This window comes from Podarcis pityusensis (genome assembly GCF_964106645.2).
Source record: "Podarcis pityusensis genome assembly, chromosome: W".
Lineage (NCBI taxonomy): Eukaryota > Metazoa > Chordata > Lepidosauria > Squamata > Lacertidae > Podarcis > Podarcis pityusensis.
In genome coordinates this window covers 6,566,734-6,591,084 of record NC_138045.1, presented here as the reverse complement: position 1 = coordinate 6,591,084, position 24,351 = coordinate 6,566,734, and the positions used below count along the sequence as shown (strand labels likewise).

At 46.6% G+C, this 24,351-nt stretch overlaps 1 pseudogene across 1 annotated transcript in view; it reads right to left on the bottom strand.

Moving 5' to 3' along the window:
- Nucleotides 1-271: 271 nt before the first annotated feature.
- LOC308467677 (inositol polyphosphate 5-phosphatase OCRL-like) overlaps nt 272-24,351 on the bottom strand; it is a 304,985-nt pseudogene continuing 280,905 nt past the window's right edge. Inside the window, exons 8-13 of the transcript in view lie at nt 22,074-22,183; nt 17,994-18,129; nt 17,387-17,497; nt 16,759-16,924; nt 911-1,015; nt 272-279 (exon numbers count right to left, since the gene is read on the bottom strand). The product of the transcript in view is annotated as an inositol polyphosphate 5-phosphatase OCRL-like (transcript). The remainder of the gene's footprint in view (nt 280-910; nt 1,016-16,758; nt 16,925-17,386; nt 17,498-17,993; nt 18,130-22,073; nt 22,184-24,351) is intronic.

Below are 24,351 nucleotides of genomic sequence, written 5' to 3'. Positions count from 1 at the left end.
GCAGCGCAAAATCAGTGACAAGCAGTGATGGCAAATTCTGGTTTCGTCTCCATTCTCCTCTGCCGAGTTCTACAAGGGCCACGTTGAGACTAGGGAAGAGACCAAAGCAGAGAGCTAGAGCCACCACCTGGACTGGATTTGAGTCAGAAGGCAGGCAGGTGTGGGTTGCCTGAGAGGAAAGTCAGGTTGGTGGGGTAGTGCCTGGTTTGCCCTAAGGGACCAGCTGCCACTGCATGGAGCAGCTGCTGATCGTTGACAAGGGCAACTCCATTTATGTGCCTTCAAGGCACATGCACACTGGAAGGGGCACTTGAAGGGGCAAAAATGTCCCCCCCAAGAGCACAAAAGCGGCAAAGCGGCATGGAAACAGCATCTCGACTCCCTCCCAGGAGCTTTGGCACCGACCTTTCAGGCCTGTGGAGAGTTGGAGCAAGGAGTTTTGCAGGGAGGCTGGCAAGTGCTGCTGGTTTTCAAAAGGCCTTTCAAAAGGGTTTCCGGAAGTTTAGAGGGTGTTTGCAGGCTTTTCCAATGCTGTCCCCAATATACGCAATTTCATTTAAACGCACGGTACCTCGGAACGCAACCCCCGTGTAAACGGGGCGTTGCCTGTACCTGATTTGAGCCCGCCAGAAGAACATCTAGAGGATAGCAAACCAACTGTTACCTTTTCTAGGAAGCTGTCTTCTCCCCGAGATCAGAGGAGGAAGGCAAGAGCAAAAGACTGAACAGTATCTGGGCAGATGGCAGGGAAATGCACATGGTTCAGTGGGCCTGCGAAAGGGCAGGTGGGAGGACCAGAACCTGGGATGACTCAGTCAAGGCAAACAAAGGGCATGAACAGCACACAGGAAGCTGATGCACAGCTACAGAAGCTGAAGCTGAATGCAGCGGAGGACCCCCCAGCCCCCACATTGCTGAGTGGAAGAGCAGCCACGGTCAAGGTGAAGGACAAAGATAGCCTCAATCTTCTCTTCCTTGCTGACGTACACATCCAGGGAAATGTCCACCGTCTCACCTAAAACAGGAGGAGGTCAGGTAGATACACTCTTTGGCACAGCCAAGTTGGCTTGTCTGTAAATTAAAAGTAAAGACGGTGAATAATTGAACAGAAGGACACAATAGGAGCCTGCTGGATCAGGCCAATGGCCCATCTAGTACAGCCTCCTGTTCTCACAGGTGTATCGGGAAAACCTTAACTTCAAGAATTAGGAAAAGAAGCGACTCAGTTCCCACCCCCACCCCACTTTCCTCTCTAGTCCTCCAAAGCAGCAGCTGCACAGAAGATGGTGACAGGATACTGGGGGGTGAGAGAAAGTGACCCTAACAAAAGAATATAAAAAGGGAAAGCATTTATTTGTCTCCTAAAGGATTTTTGCGCCCCAATGTAACTTTCTTTTTTAGTTTACATTTCATTGAGTTTTTAAAAGTTTGGCTAGTTCTATATGTTCCCCAAGATATTTTTGTGCCTCCACAACATAAAAATATGCATTTTTTTTTAAAGAAGTAATTTTTGGACCCACTGCTCTCACTGGTTCCCTGCGATGCCAAAAGGTTTTTTGGGACCCTCCAGCATTGTTTTGCTTCAATTCATTTGTGTGTGTGTGTGTGTGTGTGTGTGTGTGTGTTTAAAGCTGGTCACACACACTTTTACACTTTGGGCTCAGCTGCTTTGACGTGTGGCCCTTGGAGGCTTGAGCATGGGGCAATGCAGCCCACAAATGTTTTTTTTTAAATAAGATATTTATTGAGATTTTCAAAATATTACAAAATAAAAATAAAAAAGAAGAAAATACAAAATAAAAATGGTTAAAAACAACTCAATCTTTCCATTACTTATTTTTCATTAGCTTGTTTCCCTGACCTCCTCACGCCTCCCTTTTTTGTATTCCAGTTCGGTTTGTTGGTTCAGCAAATCCTTACCCTCTTTGTTTATCCTAGTCTTTAATCTTAAAATATTGTAACGTTAAATTTTTACCTATTAATAATCCATTTTTCATACTCCCTTATAGTATTACAGCTGAAAACCAGTTAATTTCTATCCAACATCATTCTAACATTCATTAATTTTACAATATTTCTGTAGATAGTCTTTGAATTTCTTCCAATCTTCTTCCACCGACTCTTCTCCCTGGTCTCGGATTCTGCCAGTCATTTCCGCCAGTTCCATATAGTCCATCACCTTCATCTGCCATTCTTCCAGAGTGGGTAGATCTTGTGTCTTCCAATACTTTGCAATGAGTATTCTTGCTGCTGTTGTGGCATACATAAAAAAAGTTCTATCCTTCTTTGGCACCAATTGGCCGACTATGCCCAGGAGAAAGGCCTCTGGTTTCTCCAAGAAGGTATATTTAAATACCTTTTTCTTTTTTTTCTTTTTTTAAATGATATTTATTCAAAGTTTCATCAATACATAAAAAATCCCCAACCCTAACCCAAAAAAGAAAAAAGAAAAAATAAGAAAATAAGAAAAAAAAAGAAAAAATACAAATCTCAAATTTCGACTTTTCATTTGCTTGATTCTTGAACCTCCTCACACCTCCCTTTTTGTATTCTAGTTTAATTCGTTATTTCAGCAAATTCTTCCCATATTTCTCAATTTTAATTTATAATTAATCTTCACAATCTATCTTATTTGTTAATCGACATAACCTTTCCCTCTTTTAATATAATCTGTTATTCAATTTACCTTAATCTTTAACCTTATCTTATCTTAAAAATCTCATCACATTCATACATTTCTCCTTAAAATCATTTCTACTAAAGCCAATTTGGTTCCTTTCCAGCATATTCCCTCAAATTTCATTGATATTAGACAAATTTCATTAATGTTAGACTAATTCCAAAATTATCATAAAAATTTCTATGATTTTCATCCAACGTCCCATCTTCCTGGTTTCAGTCATATCAGTCCTTTCTGTCCGTTACATAGTCCATCAATCTGGTGTTCTGATGTCCGAGGCCCTTAAATCACTTCTAGGCCCCTTCTGCAAATTTTTTTGTTCTTGTTTGTGTTTACGCAGTTCTTTGTCTATTGTTGGTTTCTGGGGGAGTGGGTCTCCGGAGGGTTCCATCCAGTGATAATTTCCATTTTCCTTCATTATATTGTCCCCTTCCCCCCAGTCCCACTCCCAATCTTCGTCTTTGTAGTCCAAAAAGTATGTATCCAGAAGATAGTTATTCACCTGTTTCACAGTCACACTGGAGTTAAAAGCTTCCTTAACTTCAAATGCTTCCCAGCACTCTCCAAAGTCCATCTTCCAACGCAGTAGCTTTTGTTCCTGGAAAACTTTGGGTCTTTCCATTTGTGTTGTGTAATAGATAGCTACTGCCTCTTCCTCCTCCATCTGCCCTTGGACTTGCTTTATCAAGCCAGGTTCATCCTTATTCCCTGTTAAATCATATTGGCTGGCCACAGCACTCATAAAATCCAGTTTTTCATTCATCAGACTCACTTTCTCGTGCAGCTGCTCCAGCAAAACATTAGTCCTACCAAGGGCAGACACCAAACCTTCCTGCCAATACATTTCTATTCGAAAACAAGGTCAAACGGCTGTTCCCACGATCCAAATCTCACAAATGCAAGCTGCGACCGCAAACTGACAGGCTCCCTCTAGGGGACACAATTTCTGTTTGTATCCATTATTATTATTATTTTTTTAAAAGAAAGTATGCAACAAAGAAAGTTACTTTCAATTTCAGGTCCTTTCAATTTCAAATACTTTGTTTCTTTAAAGAGCAAAAATGCAGAAGGTAGCGTTGAAGTTAATTTGTTTCTTCTTCTTCTTCTTTTTTTTTTTTTAACTATCTGTCAAAAGTACTCCACTTTCAATCAATGGACGTCTCAAGCGATTTCTGTCCCGACACCCCGTCCCCAGGTTTGGGACGGTGGAAATTTAGATTCCTTTTCTCACTTCCTGCAGGATTAAGCTGTCAAATTCCCCCCCCCTCTTCTCCTGCTTCCAAGGGGGTTTTGTTGGTTATGGGTGCCGGAAATTTCCAACTTTAAAAGAACTTTTCAGGCTATTAGGTTGCAAGATCTTTGCTTCAAGCTGTATACAAGGACGGGAGGCGGACTTCCTGTTTACACCTTCCCGCTTCGTGCCTAATTTCATAAATTTAAAAGTTCCTTAGTCCAATTCTCCGTTTTTACTCACGGGTACTTGATTTAGAGTCCAAATGTCATCAGGAAAAAGTCAGCGCTCTCCGGCGATGGCTGCGCGGCTTCCCTCCATGGAAATAGCAATCAGTTCGCAGCACCGCGCTGCTCCACCCGCTTCACTCCGGAGCCCCGAAAATGGGTTTCCTCGTGAGTAGGGGAGGCGCTTTGGTGCTCTGCCGAACCCCACGTTCCCAGGCTTCTCCCGCCTGGGATTTCTAGTGGGCCCCCGCCTTCGCCGCGGCGGGAAGCCCCAGTTTCCACAGAGACCGTTCCTCCAGTCGGAGGAACTCCGCCATTCACCGATGGCGCTGACCCGGAAGTCCTTATTTAAATACCTTTTTCAATTCATTATAGATCATCTCCCAGAAAGCCTTAATCCTTGGGCACGTCCACCAAAGGTGAAAGAATGTACCTTCAGTTTCTTTACATTTCCAACATTTATTATCGGGCAAATGACAGATTTTTCCAAGCTTGACTGGGGTCATGTACCACCTGCATATCATTTTCATAATATTCTCTCTTAAGGCATTGCATGCCATAAACTTCATACCTGTGGTCCATAACTGTTCCCAGTCAGCCATCATTATGTTATGTCCAACATCTTGTGCCCATTTAATCATAGCAGATTTCACCGTTTCATCCTGAGTATTCCATTTCAACAGCAAGTTATACATCTTTGACAAAATCTTAGTTTTGGGTTCTAACAGTTCTGTTTCTAATTTTGATTTTTCCACCTGGAAACCAATTTTCTTGTCCGAATTATATGCCTCCATTATCTGATAATAATGAAGCCAATCTCGCACTTTGTTTTTTAGTTTCTCAAAACTCTGCAATTTCAGTCTATCTCCCTCTTGTTCCAGAATTTCCCAATATTTCGGCCACTTGGCCTCCATATTGAGCTTTTTCTGTGCTTTTGCTTCCATCGGTGACAACCACCTTGGGGTTTTGTTTTCCAATAAATCATTATATCTTATCCAGACATTAAACAATGCTTTCCTGACAATATGATTCTTAAATGCTTTATGTGCTTTGACCTTATCATACCACAGATATGCATGCCATCCAAATACGTTGTTAAAACCTTCTAAATCCAAAATGTCTGTATTTTCAAGAAGCAGCCATTCTTTCAACCAGCAGAAAGTTGCTGATTCATAATAAAGTTTAAAGTCTGGCAGGGCAAATCCACCCCTTTCCTTTGCATCAGTTAATATCTTAAATTTTATTCTGGGCTTCTTGCCCTGCCAGACAAATCTAGAAATGTCTCTCTGCCACTTCTTGAAGCAATCCATTTTGTCCACAATTTGCAATGTTTGAAACAAAAACAAAATTCTAGGCAATACATTCATTTTTATCGCAGCAATACGACCCAGCAGTGAAAGCTTCAAATTTGACCAAATTTCTAAATCTTTTTTCACTTCAGCCCAGCATTTTTCATAGTTGTCTTTAAATAGATTCCCATTTTTAGCTGTCATGTTAATCCCCAGGTATTTCACTTTCTTAACCACTGTTAAACCTGTCTCATTCTGAAACCTCTCTCTTTCAAACGGTGTTAAATTTTTCTCTAAAACCTTGGTTTTTAACTTATCCAGTTTAAATCCTGCAACCTGACCAAATTCTTGAATCAGTTCTAAAACCCTTTTGGTACTAGATTCTGGCTCCTGTAACGTCAATACTAAGTCATCTGCAAATGCTCTCAATTTGTACTGTTTGGCTCCGACTTGTATACCTTTAACTAACTGGTCCCGTCTAATCATATTCAGCAAAACCTCCAGGACCGATATAAAAAGCAATGGGGAAATTGGGCAACCTTGTCGTGTCCCTTTTTCTATCTTAAATTCTTCCGTCACCACATTATTTACAATTAGTTTAGCCTTTTGTTCTGAATAAATTGCACTTGTACCGTTTTCAAAGCCTTGGCCTACCCCCATCCCCTGTAGGTTCTTCTTCATAAAACTCCAAGAGATATTATCAAAAGCTTTCTCCGTGTCCACAGATATCAAAACTGCTTTAGTATTTATGTTCACTTCTAGTTTTTCCAAAATATCAATTATATTCCTCAAATTGTCAGACAAGTGTCTTCCCGGGAGAAAGCCCGCTTGGTCTTTATGAATTTCTTCCATCAACACTTTTTTCAATCTCTTGGCCAAAATGTCTGCAAAAATTTTGTAATCCACATTAAGTAATGATATGGGGCGGTAGTTCTTAAGCTGAGTCTTTTCAGTCTCTGTTTTCGGTATAAGTGTAATATACGCTTCTTTCCACGACTCTGGTGCCCTTTTCCCTTCCAATATTTCATTGCAGACTTCCTTTAAAGGTTGTACTAACCACTCTTTCAAGGATCTATAGTATCTAGAAGTCAGCCCATCCGGTCCTGGAGATTTGCCCAATTGCATATTTTGAATGGCACCTTCTACTTCCTGTTCAGATATTTTATAATTCAACATTAATTTACTTTCTTGAGAGATTTTTTGTAATCCATTTATCTTCAGAAATTGATCTATGTCCATTTCTTTCTGTGGCCCTTGTATGTATAATTGTTTAAAGTACCTCTGGAAACAGTTTCTAATCTCATTTGGGTTGTGTATGTTCTTTCCTTCCACTTCTAAATTTGTAATAATATTTATTTTTTGTCTTTTTTTCATTTGCCAAGCCAGCAATTTCCCACATTTATTAGCTGATTCAAATGTTTTTTGTCTCATTTGTTTAATTTTCCATTCTATTTCCTGATTCATCATTTCCATATATTGTACTTGATATAACTTTATTTCTCTCAAAATCTCCTGCGACTTTGGTTTTGCTCTCAATTTCTTCTCACTTTCTTTTATTTTCTCCAAAATTTTATCTTTCTTCTCATTTTGGCTTCTCTTCTTTATTGCATTCTGTTGCATCAGGAACCCTCTCATGACCGCTTTGCTTGCATCCCAGATTACTCTTTTTTCAACATTAGTGTTCATATTTGTCAGAGTTGCTTCCAGATCCTAGCTCACAGAGGATCACGCTAGCCAGCGATCATTAAATAAAAGTCTTTATTGAGTTACAGTTTCCATTCTCAAGCTGCTGCGTGCAACTCTACGTCTCATGGTTAGATCGGCGAAGCCCCATCTGAGTCTCCGCCCCTTGTACACCAACTTAATATCCTAGCCTTGCTCCACCTTTTCCGCCTGACTGTTCTTCTCTGGGTCCCTCTGCCCCCCGGGGTCTCTTCCTTCCGGGATTCCTCTGACGCTGACGCTGACCCCCCTGACTCTTCTCCCTCCTTTCGGCGGGCTTTAGGACCTGGCTCCCTTTCCGGGCTGCCTACTGCGCCACCTTCCTGTGCATTTGAACTTGGCACGCGCGCCCAACCTTCCACCTTCCGTCTGACCGTTTCTTCGCTCCCCGATGGAGGTGTGGCCACTCCTGACTCGTGCCCTCCCCCCTGTTGTGAGCTGCCAGCGCTTGATCCCTGGCGCCCTTCCTCTTCCCTGCTCTCTGGCGGTGACGCTGGTCCTGATTTCCAACTGCTCCCCTCTGAGTCCCCTCTGGCTCTATCTTCCTGGGGTGTCCCCCTAGGCTCCCCCCTTGCCCTGGCCACTGGTGCTCCTTTCTGTGAATCTTCTGATTCACTGGAAAGACTCGGAGATCTCGGGTCGTCGTCATCACTCATCTTTTCTTCTGCCTCCTCTCCCTCGCTCTCTGTTTCCTCCCTTGCCCTTGCCTCTGCTCCTGAACCCCTGACATCCATCCCCCCCTCGAAGCCCCCTCTTCCCCCCTCCCCTCCTTCCGGTGCGGGATCTGGGTGCTGCCGTGTCAGGGGGACGAATGTCGGATACAGTTCGCTTCCCGTGGCGGGCCGCCATCCGAAGTCTTCCGGTTCTTCCTCCCTGCTCTCGTTGACGACGGTCACCTCCGCTTCCATCTCTGTGCCGCCGTGCTCGAAACCCGGGTCGTCCCCGAAAACGTCCATGTCCGTCTCTCCTTCGTTGCCTTCAGGAGACGTTGCTCGTCCTGGACCCTCCAGCCACCTTCTGCGGAACTGCTCCTCTGGTCGATCATCCCACCAATACGAGGGTTCTGAAGCAGATCCCGAGGGTGACCCCTCTGGGGAACGGGCGTCTCGTGTCGGTTCCTCGTCCGAGTCGAACCCCCGGAACGTGCTGGCTGAAAGCGTGGGCGTGAAAAGCCAGTCGTCGAAAAAGTCTGCTGGCATTGGCCTATGTGGGAAGAGGGCATGAAACTCTTCTTTGAGCAGAGGTTCGTCTAAAGCGTAGCCCGGCACCCAGCTGTTGGCACTGGCCGGGGTGCCCTCCTTGGCGAGAAGGTATTCTACCCCCTCTTCCCCCCATCTGGAGTCCAAAATCTCCGTGACTTCGTTGATGCGCTCCTCCTGTGCCACTCCCCCTTGCCCGGTTCTCTCTCGGAGCGGACCCGGTGCCGTTCCTGGTTCCTGAAACCTGTGAGGTGCCTTGTAGGGAGTGAGCACCGATCTGTGGAACACCGGATGCATTCTGGAACCCTCCGGAAGAGCCAGCCTGAAAGCCACCGGGTTGACCTGTTCGTCGACTTGGTAGGGCCCCAGTTGTTTATGCCCTAGTTTCTTCTTCGCCAACGACCTGGCCGGCACTGCGTGGGCTGCTAACCAGACCCAGTCTCCCACATGGATCTCTTCGCCAACCCTTCTGTGTTTGTCCGCTTGTACCTTGTATGCGTGTTTAGCCAGCTCCAGGTGCCGCCGCAGCTGATCGTGGACCTCCTGCAACTCCGACGCGAACGCATCTGCTGTCTGCGGCTCCCCCTCCCCCATTCTTTCCAGTCCCGGGAAGGTTCTAGGGTGCCTCCCGTTGTTGGCGAAGAACGGCGTGACCCCCGTGGACACGTGCTTCGTGTTGTTGTAGGCGAACTCGGCGAGAGGCAGGTAATCCACCCACGTCGCAGGCTGTTGATTCGCATAACATCTCAGGTACTGCTGCATGATGGCATTGACCCGCTCCGCTTGCCCGTTGGTCTGCGGGTGTCTAGCCGACGCCAGGTTGATCTTGACGTTCAGGAAGCCCATCAGCCTCTGCCAGAAGTTTGAGATGAACTGTCGCCCTCGGTCGGACAGAATAGACCGCGGCAGACCGTGAACCTTGAACACGTGGTCTATGAACAGTTTGGCGGTTTGTTCCGCCGTGGCCACCTTCGCACACGGAATGAAATGTGCCATCTTGGAGAACAAATCCACCACCACCAGCACAGCCGTCTTGCCCCTCGAGCTGGGCAGATCCGTGACAAAGTCCAGGGCCACTCTCTCCCATGGCTCGAACGGAGTTTGCAGCGGTTCCAGCAGTCCGGCCGGCGGTCTGTGCACTGGTTTGGACCTCTGGCAGGTGTCACACCTCGCCACGTAGTCCGCGACTTCCCCTCTCATTCCGGGCCACCAGAAGTCTCTGGCTACTAATTCCACCGTCTTCTCCTTGCCAAAGTGCCCGGCAGTGGGCGCGTCGTGCAGCTGCTGCAGTACCTTGGCGCGAAGTTCGTCTCCCGGCACGTAGATGGCCCCTTTACGGATGAGCAAACCATCTCGCAGCTGGAACTCGTCGGTCGCTGCCGTGCCCCTGTGCACCTCTGCCATCTTTGCTTGCGCGAAGGAGTCATCCTGCAACGCTCGTCGCACCGCATCCAGGTCAACTGTTGCCGCCGCGCACGCCCACACTGTCGGTGCGAAGATGTGCATGGCGGCCGCTGGCGTTGCCTCCTCCAGATACTGTGGCTTACGGGAGAGAGCATCCGCCATGATGTTGGTGTCCCCCGGGACATACTCTATTCGGAAGTCGAAATTCGCAAAGAACTCAGCCCAACGTATCTGCCTCTGGTTCAGGAACTGTGCCGTGCGCCAGTGCTCTAGATTCTTGTGGTCCGTGCAGACCTGCACCGTGTGCTTGGCGCCGATCAGGAAGTGCCTCCACGCTTTGAACGCTGCATGAATGGCCAGCAACTCCCTGTCCCAGATGGTGTAGTTCTGTTCGGACTTGCTGAGCTTCCTTGAGTAAAACGCTCCCGGCCTCCAAACCCCCTGCGGGTCTTTCTGCAGCAGGACTGCTCCCACGGCTCTGTCCGAAGCGTCTGTCTCCACCCTCATCGGCCTGCTGGGGTTGACATGAAGCAGCTGCTCTTCCGACGCGAAGAGACGCTTGAGTGCCTGAAAGGACTGCTCCGCCTGCTCTGTCCAGATGAACTTCTTTTTCTTGGAGCTGAGCGTGTCCGTGATGGCCGCTGTCTGCATCGCAAAGCCTTTGATAAACTTGCGATAGAAGTTCGCGAAGCCGACAAACCGTTGGACCTCCTTCCGGTTGCGTGGGCTTTTCCAATCCAACACTGCTCGGACCTTGGCGCTGTCCATGGCGAGCCCTTTATCAGACAACTTGTAGCCCAGGAAATCCACCTCGGTCACGTCGAATTGGCACTTCTCCAGCTTGGCGTAAAGCCTATGTTGCTGTAGCCTGCTCAGCACTTCCTTGACGTGTCTGTCATGCTCCTGCTGCGATTCCGAAAAGATCAGGATGTCATCCAAGAAACAGACGCACGTCTTGTAGAGGAGCCCCGCCAACACGTGATGCATGAAAGCTTGAAAAACGTGGGAGCCATTTTGCAATCCAAAAGGCATAACTCTATATTCGTAGGTGCCCAGGGGCGTGAACATGGCTGTCTTCCACTCATCTCCCTCCCGCATGCGAATGAGGTTGTATGCCCCTCGCAGGTCCAACTTGGTGAACACTCTGCCCTTCCGTACCTTTGCGAGGAGGTCGTCGATTCGGGGCATGGGGAAGTCCGATGGCTTGGTCACACTGTTCAAGATGCGAAAGTCCACTACAAGTCTTTTTTGGGGCGTGTCCCGCTTCTTAACAAAGAATACCGGACTGCCCCCCGCTGCCTTGGACTCTCGGATGAAACCGCGCTCCAAATTATGATCTATGAACTCTTTGAGTTCCTGCAGTTCGTCCTCAGACATGGAATACAGCTTCCCTTTGGGTAGCGCCGCCCCCGGCAGCAGGTCAATTTTGCAGTCATATGGTCTGTGGGGGGGTAGCCTGTCTGCCTCTTTCTCGCAGAAAACCTCCAAAAATTCTGCGTACTTGTGGGGGACCGCTTGCAGCGTGCCTAGCTGCAGCTGTGACTCCTCTTCCCCTCCTTCCTGCCTGGGCACGATGCAGTGTTCAGCGCAAAAGGAAGAGCCGAAGGTCAGCCGCCTCTGGTACCAAGCCATCGTCGGGCTGTGCTTGTCCAGCCAACTCATGCCCAATACAATGGGCGTGTCCGATAGTTGAGTGACATTGAAGCTGATGATTTCCCTGTGATTCCCAAGTCGCATCACCATTGGTGGCGTCTGCTTCACCACTTGCCCCCCTAGCAGCTCCCTGCCATCCACCGTGACAACCTGCAGGGGCAGCGTGGCAGGCAGCAACTGTATAGCGTGCCGGTCGACAAAGTCCTGCCCTATAAAGTCCGCATTGCTTCCGGAGTCAATGGTGATTGGCACGTCCATGGTGATTCCATTGGGCAGCTGGAGCGACGCGGTGAGCTTCACTACCGGTTTGGGCGGGAGGGGGTCCATGGGCTGTAAAATCTCCGGGGACTGCTTCACTGACACGTCTGGCTGGGCCCCAGTGCCTCTTCCAACCAGACTCCGTCGTTTCCCTGCTGTGGTTGTCCTTGCTGCGTTGCTGCAGTTACCATTGCTGAGGCTGCAGTGTGCTTGTGGAGCCTCTGGGGACACTCTTTCGCCATATGCTGTGGATCATCGCAGATGTAACACTTCCTGTTCCCTCTAGGAGGCTTCGCTTTCACTGCTGCCGGTGCTAGGGCTCTGGCTGCTGACTGAGCCCTTGCACCTCCAACCTCCATAGGTTCCGCTCCTCCTCCTGGCGGAGGCGTGGATTGCGCACGCGCTGCTTCTCTGGGAAGGAAGGAGGAGCCCCTGGCTGGTTCGCGCCCTCCACGCCCTTCGTCCCTGCTCCACGGACGTCCTTCCAGCCGCACCCCCACCGCCAGCGCCCTCTGAACGATCTCCTGCGTGGTCCGGGGTCTCTCCCCCCTCGCAATTTCATCTTTAACCGAGCCGTGCAATCCCTCCCAAAACAGGTCTCTTACAGGAGCCGAATCTCTGTCCCATTCCAGGGCACTGACCAAAGCGAAAAAGCGGGCATGGTACTGCCTTACGCTGGCCCTCCCTTGCTTCAGTCCATGTATCTCCTGCCGAGCAAGATCCACGTCAATGCTTGATAAAAAGCACCCATCCATCGCTTTAATAAAGGCATCCGCATTTTGGAGCGCTGGATCATTATCTCTCCACAAATTGCGCAGCCATGCTTTAGCATCTCCATGCAAATGGGACATGATGAATCCCACCTTCTCTTGCTCATCTCTAAAGTCTTTGTTCAGCAGTTGCAGTGCACACATTACATCTGCTCTAAAGTTGGGGTACTGTTGCAAATTCCCATCGAAGTGAGAGACCAGACCGCCTGTTCGTCTCCCCAACCCAATCCCCTCCGGTTTGGGTGTCAGTTGCCCTTGCTTCGTAAGCACTTCCAACCTGACCTGGAGATCCCTGTAGGCGGCAGCTGCGTCCTCCTCTCTCTTCCTGGATGCAAGAGCCTCGGCATTCAGTCGTGTCACTGCTTCTCTGAGTTCCACTATCTGCTGTTCGGCCGTCATGTTGTCTGCCGTTCGTGAGCTCGCTAGTAGGCACCCGCTTTCTCTCCTCTCCGCGAGGACGTAGATGCCCACAATTTATGAGATGGGGCTTACTGTCAGAGTTGCTTCCAGATCCTAGCTCACAGAGGATCACGCTAGCCAGCGATCATTAAATAAAAGTCTTTATTGAGTTACAGTTTCCATTCTCAAGCTGCTGCGTGCAACTCTACGTCTCATGGTTAGATCGGCGAAGCCCCATCTGAGTCTCCGCCCCTTGTACACCAACTTAATATCCTAGCCTTGCTCCACCTTTTCCGCCTGACTGTTCTTCTCTGGGTCCCTCTGCCCCCCGGGGTCTCTTCCTTCCGGGATTCCTCTGACGCTGACGCTGACCCCCCTGACTCTTCTCCCTCCTTTCGGCGGGCTTTAGGACCTGGCTCCCTTTCCGGGCTGCCTACTGCGCCACCTTCCTGTGCATTTGAACTTGGCACGCGCGCCCAACCTTCCACCTTCCGTCTGACCGTTTCTTCGCTCCCCGATGGAGGTGTGGCCACTCCTGACTCGTGCCCTCCCCCCTGTTGTGAGCTGCCAGCGCTTGATCCCTGGCGCCCTTCCTCTTCCCTGCTCTCTGGCGGTGACGCTGGTCCTGATTTCCAACTGCTCCCCTCTGAGTCCCCTCTGGCTCTATCTTCCTGGGGTGTCCCCCTAGGCTCCCCCCTTGCCCTGGCCACTGGTGCTCCTTTCTGTGAATCTTCTGATTCACTGGAAAGACTCGGAGATCTCGGGTCGTCGTCATCACTCATCTTTTCTTCTGCCTCCTCTCCCTCGCTCTCTGTTTCCTCCCTTGCCCTTGCCTCTGCTCCTGAACCCCTGACAATATTTATTTCAAAATAGTCTCTCAAGGTTTTTTGGGCCTTTTTATACACTTCTTCATCTCTGAATAAGGTGTCATTCATCCTCCATCTGAAGGAGCCAGTTGATATTAGTTTCATCTCCATCCTTACAGCATTGTGGTCGGAGCAGGTTTTTGGACAAATTTCCACTTTCTTTATCTTTGGTGCCATTCCTCTAGTTACCCATATTTGGTCAATTCTAGTCCATGTCATCTTGGCTTCAGAAAAGAAGGTTCCCTCTCTTCCCAACGGATTCTTTTTTCTCCAAGTATCGACTAAGTCCAAGTTGTCTGTCAGCTCGAAAAATGTTTTCGGTAGTCTACCATCCTTGGTGACTACCTGTCTTTGTGCCTTATCCATATTTGTAGATACTACTCCATTCATATCCCCCATCAAGATCAGATTGTAATCCAAATAGTCCATTAAGGTCTCATGCAACTTTTGAAAGAATTCAGATTTCCCCTCATTCGGTGCATAAATTCCTACTATCAAAAATTTCTCTCCTTGAATTTGAATTTCAATTGCCACAAATCTTCCTTGATCGTCTTTAAAAATGAATTTCGGTGATAGTCTCTCCTTTGCATAAATCACTACTCCTCTTTTTTTAACTTTGTCAGATGAAATAAACTCCTGTCCCAATCTCTTGTTGATCAATACTTTCCTATGTAGCCTTATCACGTGTGTTTCCTGTAGGCAAATCAAGTCCAATTGTTCCTTTTTTAGTAAATGAAAAACACTTTTCCTTTTCCGAGGAGAGTTGAGGCCATTACAATTCCAACTTAATAGTTGCAGAGCCATGATGGGGTTACTTCTCTTTACCTCCAACTGCGCCAAGTGTTTGTTCTTGTTCTGTCGGTGGTGTCACTTTCTCTGAACCATGCAATCCAAAAGATAAGTTTGCTATATCTAGTATTCCTCTTTCCAGTGCTTTTGGCTCTTCTCCAGATTCCACTTCTTTCTGTAGGTCTTCTCCGTGGTCTTTCAAGAATCTATCTTTGTCATTGACTGATCTTATTTTTATCTTTCTTCCTTTATATTTAAAGGACAGGCCTTGAGGGAATTCCCACCTAAAGATGATTCTCTTCTCAGCAGGGCAACCAGATCTCCGTAATTAAGCCTGAAGTCCAAAAGATGTTTTGGAATGTCCTTAAATATCTCCACACTTGACTCATATATTTCCAGAGTCTTTTGGTAATGCAGATTCAAGATTTTGTCTCTCTCCTCTTTTGTTCGAAGGGTAATCAAACAGTCTCTCACCTTGTTCTTCCTTCCTCCTCTTCCAAGTCTAAATGCGCTCACTATCTTAAATTCTTCCTTCCCCAAATCCTGTTGCCAGAAGTCTGCAAATTCCTGCGTAAGAAAGTCAGTCAAGTTATCTTTCTCAAGTTCTGGTACAGCCCTGATTCTCAAATTTCTTTGTTTCTCCTTCAATTCAATCATAGACAACGTCAAACCGTGGTCCTCGAGTTGCCTATATATCGGTGGTATCTTCTCTTGAGTAGCAGTTGCTATGTCTTTTGCTTCTTCGGCTGTCTTTCGGGTCAAAGCAGATTCCTGTAACAATTTCTCAATAGTCTCTGTATTGGTATTCACCTTCTGTCCCAAATTATTAATACTTGTAGTATTTTGGTCAATTTTAACTGATGCTTCGGCTACTTGTTTATTTGTTTCAGCTACTTGTTTAGTTAAATTTTCCAAAGATTCATTAATTTTTCCTAGTGCCAGGGCCAAAATGTCTTCAGACAACATTACTTTTGGTTTAACTTCTGGGGGTGCAGCCCCTGATAATCCAGATGGTCCAGAAGGACCAGATGTTGAAGCTCTTCGCTGCGACGCAGTATCTGTCCGATAGGGTCTGCCAGACCTAGTAGTTTCTTCCTGAATCAACTCTAACTTTCCTCTTCCATCTGCCATAACACTCTCATAGAAGTCCAAGGTCAATCCCACGGCTAGAATTTGTTTTGAAATGGAAAATTCCCCTAGCCCAGTTGTTATTGTAGCAATGTCAAACCTCCTCTAGGGGGACACAGTAACAGTCAAAGCTTGCAACTTTTTTTAAAAAAGTAGTCCTTATAAATCCCCCAATTCACAAGAAAACAACAGTTTCAATTGCACTTAATCAGTTACTTTAAAGCCAGGAGAAGTCCAGAAACACTGTATCTCTCTTGCAGAGTTAGCTGTCAAAAGTACTCTGTTTACCGATAGTGCTTTTCACAGAGCGGCATTCCTTGTCTCAGGGCAGTCCGTTCCCAGGTTCTAAGCGGTGGATTTTAGCTTCCTTTCCCTCTTTTTTTTTTTTTTTTTTTTTTTTTTTTGCAGATAAATACAGTTCAAACCTTTCCCCCCTCCTCTCCTGCAATCCGGAGGGGAGATCGCTTTTCTGATGTTAGGATTTAAATCTTTTTTCAAACGTCTTTCAAAGTTTCCGCTTACAGTCTCTTTGCTTTGATCTGTTTACAAGAAAGGAAGGCGGACTTCCTGTTTATACCTTCCCGCTTCGGTGCCGAATTAAGTTATTTTTCCCTTTAAATCCAATTTTATCCTACTCACGGGTAGTTGCTTTCGAAGTCAAATTGTCCCAGGAAAAAGTCAGCGCTCTCCGATAACGGCTGTGCGGCTTCACTCCGCGGAAGAAGCAGTCGACTCTCAGCACCGCGCCGCTCACCCCATCTCGCTCCGGAGCCCATAAAAGGGTCCCTTCGCAGTTTGGGTGGGCGCAAAAGGCGCCCGCCAAGTCCCCACGTTCACAGGCTTCACCCGCCTGTGATTTTTGAAGGGTCCCCACTTCGCCGCAGGGGTCAGACCCGATCCCACCGAGCTGGTCCCTCAGAAACTCAGAGGGAATCCGCCATTACCGATGGCACCAACCCGGAAGTCTCTGCAGCCCACAAATGTTAAGCCTCCCCTGCTCTACCAAACTCCCAAGGTTTGAGGGAGGAGGGTTGGGAAGAGGAGGGGAAAAGGGGGGATGAAAAGGAAACCAAGGCCTTCCCTAGATGACCCTTGGAGTCCCTTTCCAACTCTACAGTTCTCTGATTCCAGAGAGAGACGCGCTGGGCTCCAAGTATCCCTCGCAGGGCTCAGCGCGAAGCCATGGCTTACAATACTGGTTGTCACTGAGCTTGGGGATAAAGGAGAAGTGGAGGGTGACCTGCCCGTTGTTTGTGATCTGGAACTTCTCCTTCTGCAGCTACCGGAACTTCACATTCTCAAACGGAAACTGCAGAGCAAAAAGGGGGGGGGGAGGAAAGAGAGTGCTTGCCTTCAGCAGAGGCAAGGAAACGTGCTCCAGGGGGAAGTTTGTCCTTGGCCCCGGGCTCTCATTTAGGGGACTGCACATGCAACAGGTCCACGTGGGGCTCTCCAGATCTTGCTGCACTTGCCACTGGCCATGTTGGCTGGGGATGATGGGAGTTGTAGTCCAGCATCTGGAGGGCAACACGCTGGCTACCCCTGGAGTCTTTGCCTGCGAGGAAGAGGAAGAGGCTGCCGCTCAGTGGAAGGGCATCTGCCTTGCATGCAAAGGTCCCAGGTTCTATCCCCAGCATCTCCAGGTAGGGCTGGGAGAGATCCCCCGGAAATCCTGGGGAACCGCTCAAGACTGAGCTAGATGGGCCAAGGGCTTCTTTCCCCCCTGGTCTTTTTGCAGCAAACCCTCTTTAAGGGGTTGGAGAGGATCCTATTCGTCTTTACCTCCCTCCAGGGAGGGAAGGAATTCGTTCTCCATCCTGTCCATCAACTGAACAATATCTTCAAACACTTTCTGGTACCGTCGGTCAGCCACAACCTTCACCTATGGGGGGGGGGCAGAGCACATTTGTTGGGGCTATGGACTGAAGGGGGGGGCATGAGTTAAGAGCAGAAAGGCCTGATGCACCCCCCTGTTCCCAGCCCTGAAAGAGGCAAGTACTGTAACTCTGAGAGCTTCCCCAGGATGGCAGCGGCTGTGACTTCCAGACCCAATGGGCTGAAGCCAAATGCTCCAAGCCAAGTACCACAGAAGCTCCATTGCATGAATGGAGCCAACGGTTAAGGTATACAGTTCAGCCCATGTGGTCTGCCATGCCTGCAGGAGCAGCGTGTACTCAGAACAGTGGAGAATGGAAGCCTAGGGATTTAACAGAGCCAAAACCTGCCCACTCCTTGCACCGGAAGTCATTGGCCAAGGAGGAGCTCTGTGGAAAGGGGCCTGGTTGTTGGTCAGGGCCTACCCAGATTCGAGGAGGTGCCACATAGCAGGCAACTAAAAACCCTGAATAGACGATAGCCCTGGCCAGGGCAGCTGTTACCCCTGTGAGGAAGAGGGAGCTGACGGGCTTGTGGTCGCTCCTTTTCAATTCCATGTGGCTTCGGTAGCTGAGCTGATTCACGCTGCCTCCTCTCCAGAGGATTGGCTCACACCATGCTGGCACACGGCACTTCCCACTGCAAGGAGACAGGAGAGACACCAGGACTGTTGGACTGGCTGAGGCAACACACAAGGCTCACACAGTCAAACTTTGGCTTCACACATGGCGTGTGATCTTGACCACGGTCAAGAGCTGGAGATAATGGGGCTTGGGAGTCCAACTTCTGAAGGGGCGGACCTTGCAGGTGTGCAGGCATTTTGCCTCATGGAGGGAGTTGTTAGGAAATCAAAAGCTGCCTTCTACCAGGTCAGAATGAATTTCTGACCTCCCCCAGTTTGGATTCCTACATTGCAGGGGGTTGGACTAGATGACCCTCGTGATCCCTTCCAACCCCACAATTAATTAAGTCTACTCTGGCTGGCAGCAGCTCTCTGTGGCCCAATCCTTTTTCAGGTGGCGGTGCCTTTCAACTTGAGACTCTGCATACAAAGCATATGGCACACCACCAAATGATGATCCTTCCCCAAAGCAAGGGGCCCCGTTATTCTTGTTCAGACACTATTTTTTCAGTGATCCAAAAGACCCTTTCTGGCACCTGAAATGCTGCCCAAAGGAGCCTGCCCTTTTCCGGCTTCGTCACTACATGTTCCGCCTGTCCTTTTGATTTCCCCATTACCACAGCAAGAGCAATGAAAGTAGCAGGCCTAGGTGGCTTCTGACAGTTGTCCAGAACCACAAGAATATGCCAAATCCTGGATGGTGAGGCTCAATGGCTACTAGCCATAATGGCCACAGAACATACTCCACCAAGAGAAGCAGTATGGCTTGGAGGAGGGGAGCGTGCTGTTGCACTCAGGTCCTGTTTGTGGGCTCCCCAAGAGGCATCTCATTGGCCAATGTGAGAACAGGATGCTGGGCCAGATGGACCAATGGCCTGATCCAGCAGGGCTGCTCTCATGTTCTTATGCCCTGGCAGACTCATCTTGAGAGAGCACCAAGTCTACTTCCCAGACTTCCTTGACACAAACAGGATTCTCTGCTTATACACGCCATGAAACAGAGGATGCTGGTTATCAGGACAAATGTGGGGGAAAGGCTGCTTGTGGAAAAGGAGCCAAAACATTTCCAGAGACTTTGAGCAGGGATGGCTTGAGGAAGACAACATATCACAGCCTTGCATTTCACAACTCGCCTAGCAGCCTTTGGCAACCAGGAATTCCATGCAAGCAAAGTGAGCAGGTGAAGGAGTGTAGCACCCTGCTTGTGGTTAACGCTTAGCCGGAATGAAATATTCAACGCAGCAATAGAGAAATTAAAATAATAATTTATTTGTCAGACAAATAAATGAGAGACACAGTGGTATATGAATACCAAAGCTCTGCCCACTCCAGCCCTGATGGCCAGCACTTATATTTCCTCAGCCAAGCCCCCTTGCTCCTCCTTTGGCTGCCTCTGTCCAATCAACCTGGTTGAAATTCCTATTGGCTGTTTGCTAGAACCAATCATAAAAGATAGACCCATTTCCTATTACCTTTTATGGGAGACAAAGAGCTATATTTCCTTCTATCCATAAATGGCAGACAAGTAGCCATATATCTTACATTTGCCTCGACCAGGCACCTTAATTACCAGATCATCTTTGCCCTATTGCCCTATTGCCCTTTCACTCCAAAACAGATGGCTAAAACAGATGGCTCATGGTTTTAATTTTTGTCTTAAACAGAGATCTTGGGTTCACCTTCTCACACACCATCAATGAAATAAGAATCTAACATAAGAATCTAACATTTCTTACTTTCTAAATCCTTTGCATAATTACATTTAAGCCAATATATTTCATACATAACATATATAGATTTTTAGAAGAAAAGGCCTTTTCAAAGTAAAAAGGAACTTAGTAAAAACAGTTTCCAAAAGCAACCCCTTAAATTTACACCCCCCTTTCAAGCCAGCTGCTGTTTCTATTAGCTCTTGCCCTTTAACCTTAGGAAGATGTGGCTCGAGTCTGATGGGAGGCCCATGGTATTTTCTGTTAAACAATAAATTTCACTATTTACCAACTCTTAATTAGTGTTTTTGCAGCTTGATTGTATTCTGTAATTTGTATGGTCAATATGACCTTTTGCTCCCAGCCTGTAATTTCCTTTTACAACTATAAGAAACGTGTCTCCTGTTATAAATCGGGGGGGGGGGGGGGCTGTTCAAGGAGATAAACATCTGCCAAAGTACTTAGCCAGCTGCTTTATGCCTGGCATGACAAGCCTTGATCAGATGCCTCAGGTGAGCTGGATCTCTCTCTTCCTCCGTGGCTTGGTGTCCATTCTGGCTGCAGAGGAAAGGAAGTCCATCCAGCCCTCAACTCTAGCCCTCTTCCAACAGCTTGCTTAGCAGAAAACCATTTTTAAAATATATGCTTTACTAGCCTGCTCAGGAGGATGGAAAGGCAGGACACTACTAGCATCTCAGCAGACTAGGAAAAACAAACAAGCCTTGCAGAAGAATGATTGAGAGGACTTACTTACAAAGGCTCAACTATCTTTTTTTAAAAAAATAATATTAATTGATTTTCCAACCATTTACACACAATAAAACAGAAAAAAACAAAAAAGGAAAAGAAAAAGCAAAGAAGAAAAAGAGAAAAAAGATAAGATTAACAAAACAAGACGCAAACCATTTAAAGCACAAAACAATTTCAATGTCTTAACTTTCATTCCCGTATTTCCACGACCTCCTCACACCTCCCTTTTTGTATTCCACTTCTATTAATTGTTTCAGCAATTCCTTTCCATCTTCCTCTGTTTTCTATCCTATAATTATCTTAACATATTCTAATCTTATTTTTCCCTTTAATACTCTATTAGTCTATTTATACTTAATTCCTTATAACATTTCTACTAAAACCATATAACTTCATTCCAACATTTTTCTAACATTCATTATTTTTGCAATATTTCTATACATAGTCTTAAACTTTTTCCAGTCTTCTTCCACCGACTCTTCTCCCTGGTCTCGGATTTCTGCCAGTCGTTTCCGCCAATTCCATATAGTCCATCAACTTCATCTGCCATTCTTTCCGGATAGCTAAATCTTGTGTCTTCCAGTACTTCACAATGAGTATTCTTGCTGCTATTGTTGCATACATGTAACAAATTCTATCCTTCTTTAACACCAATTGACCGAACATGCCCAGAAGAAAGGCCTCTGGTTTCTTCAAAAGGGTATATTTAAATACCTTTTTCATTTCGTTATGAATCATCTCCCAGAGTGTCTTAATCCTTGGGCATGTCCACCAAAGATGAACTCTAATCCTCAAATTCGTCTCTTTTTCCTTAAGTTCAGTCATAGCGAGCGTCAACTTATGTTCATCAAATTGCCTCTGTAGGGCTGGGGCTCTCTTTCTCTCCAGTTGTGTTTCTGTACCTTCAACAGCAACAGCTTTTTCCTTGACTTCCTCCACAGCTTGCCATATCAAAATAGGTTCTTGTATCAATTTCTGGGTGGTTTATGTATTGGCATTGTCCATACTCCCTGCATTCAAGTCAACCTCAACAATTGAAACGTCCACTTTCGCATTTATCATGTCCATTTTCCTGTGAAGCTGATCCAATGAATCATTTATCTTATATAATGCAGCCACCAAAGCCTCTTCTGTCGACATTCCTCTTAGTTTCAAATGTACTAGTACAGAGACAGCAACAAAAAGAACAGGAGGGCCTAATATTAGACCTCTCCTGGGTTGTTACCAAGTCCTCCCAGACCTTAATGTTTTATCAACAGTTGACTGGTCTGTTTTTCCGCTTCCATTTACCATAACATTTGAAAGATTCAAGGTCAGTCCCAGAGTCTCACGGTTTTTAACTTGCAGCTGGAAATTCCCCTAGTCCAACTCTTGTAAATCAACCAGTTTCAAAGGCTTCCACTAGGGGGAAACAGTTTCTCTTTGTAACAGTCAATAGTATCCTCTTTTAAACAATCCAAAGTTAGTTTCAAATTAGTTTCAACTACCAAGCAGGCGCTTACCTGGAGTCCCAGCGATCTGTTTTAGAGTCGAATTTGTACGTCGGGATGAACTTGATCTCTCCCTCTGTGAAATCAGCAAAAGCTGTCTTTTGGGTACGCTGAATGTTCAGCTAAAGCCAAAAAGAAATCGCTGTCAGTGTTTGTAAAAAGCAAAAAAAAGAAGGAAAGGGTTCTGACCTCCCTTTGTCTCTTCAGCCTGGTCCTCGGACCCTTGTCTGCATAAAAGAGTCCACGAGAATATCCTTGCAGAGTTTTATTCTTAAAAGTCTTTGTGCAAAACACGACTGAAGAACTATACACACCAGCACCAACCAACCCAAACACCAGCCTCAGCACAAACTAACATTTCTCACTTTATATATACAACCTACTGCAGGCCGCTGAGTCATGCTGACCCAGCTTTATTCGCATTAAAGAAACAGCGGCCATTTTAGCCGTGACACCCCTTCTGTTTCTTAAATGCGAAAAACCCCAACAGAAACAATACATACATACATTATATACATAAACCCAGTTTTGTCATCAATTCATAATGACATGTTGCTGGCAAAGGCTTGGTAAACAAATCAGCAATATTATCTTGTGACTGACAATACTCCAGTTTGATTACCCCATTCTGTACACAATCTCTAACATTCGCATGACGGATAGCAATATGTTTTGGTGCGGATTTCATTATTTCCGAGCCCGCTAATGCAATGCACGATTGGCTATCTTCATACACTTGGATAGGCAAATCTACTTTACAATCTAGATCTTTTAGTATCTGTATAAACCACATGATTTCATTGCATGCTAGCGACAGGCTCCCATATTCTGCCTCACAGGATGAGGTCGCAACAAATCCTTGTTTCTTTGACCTCCATCCAATTATGGAATTGGCAAACATCATAACCATTCCACTTGTAGATTTTCTGGTAGCTACACAGCTTCCCCAGTCCGCATCAACAAATACTTCTAGTTTTTCGTCTTGTGTACTAGATATCTTCAAACATACATTTAATGTCCCCTTTAGATATCTGATAAGCCTTTTCAAAGCACACCAATCAGCAGTACTGGGTTTAGATACACGTTGACTCAGAACATTTGTAGCGCATGCAATGTCTGGCCTTGACCACTGGCTTAAATACAACAGTGATCCTATTTTTGAGTGATACAACTCAGGCTGATCAAATTCATCATCACACACTGTCTTTGGGAAATCTGGTGTCATGGGAGTCTGAACTGGCTTACAGTTTTCCATGCCAAACTGCTCTATCAAATGAAGAATTTTCTCTTTCTGGCTCAATAGGAAGCTTCCATCAGCTTCCTGCCTTACTTCTACTTACAGGCCCTAAGGCTTTAAGCTTAAACCTTTTTCCCAGTTGACTTGTGAGCTTCTGGATCTCATCTGTGGAACTCCCTTCTACAAGCAAATCATCAACAAAGACTAAGAGCATTAGATATTTGTTGCCTGTCCCCTTGGTGTACAGGCATGGATCAGCCACACTCCTTTTAAAACCAATTTTTACAAGGGCTTCATTTAAAAACTGGTTCCAACACCTTCCACTTTGTTTGAGACCATAAACAGCTTTTTTCAAACGCCAGACTGCACCATTCCCCTCTTCAAACCCAGGGGGTTGTCTCATTAACACTTCATGGTCTAAATTTGCATGCAGATATGCAGCATCAACATCAAAATGGTGCACTGCTAGTTGTCTTACAGCAGCAATGGAAAGCATTAAACGGAAAGTTTCACTCTTTACAGTGGGAGAAAACACTTCATCATAACTCTCCCCTTTAATTTGAGTGAACCCTCTGGCTACTAATCTGGCTCGAAAACGTGGTTCCCCAGATGCAAGAGTTTTTCTTTTGTAAACCCACTTGCATGACACCACTCTGCCACCAGGTGGCGGCATTATAACCTCAAACACTTTGTTACGTTTAAAAGAGTCCATTTCTTCTTTCATGGCTTGTTGCCACAAAGCATGTTCTCCAGGGGGTAAGTCTAAGACTTCATTATAACTTTGTGGTTCCACACAACTCACATTGCATACTCTCACTCCTCCTAGGGTCAAACGCTGAGGAGGTACACCCTTGTTTAAACGCTGGGAGTGCCTAGGCACAAGTACTTCTTCTCCCCCCCTTATCTCTGGCTCTTCTTCCTCTTCCTCTAGAGAAGTATTATCTATTGCCACATCCTTTGGGGAAATCTGTGCCTCCTCCTCATCCTGCTCCTGTGTTGCCAATGGCGTAGAAGAAGCCTCTTCTCTTACCTGCAGGGGCAGTAGGCAATCTG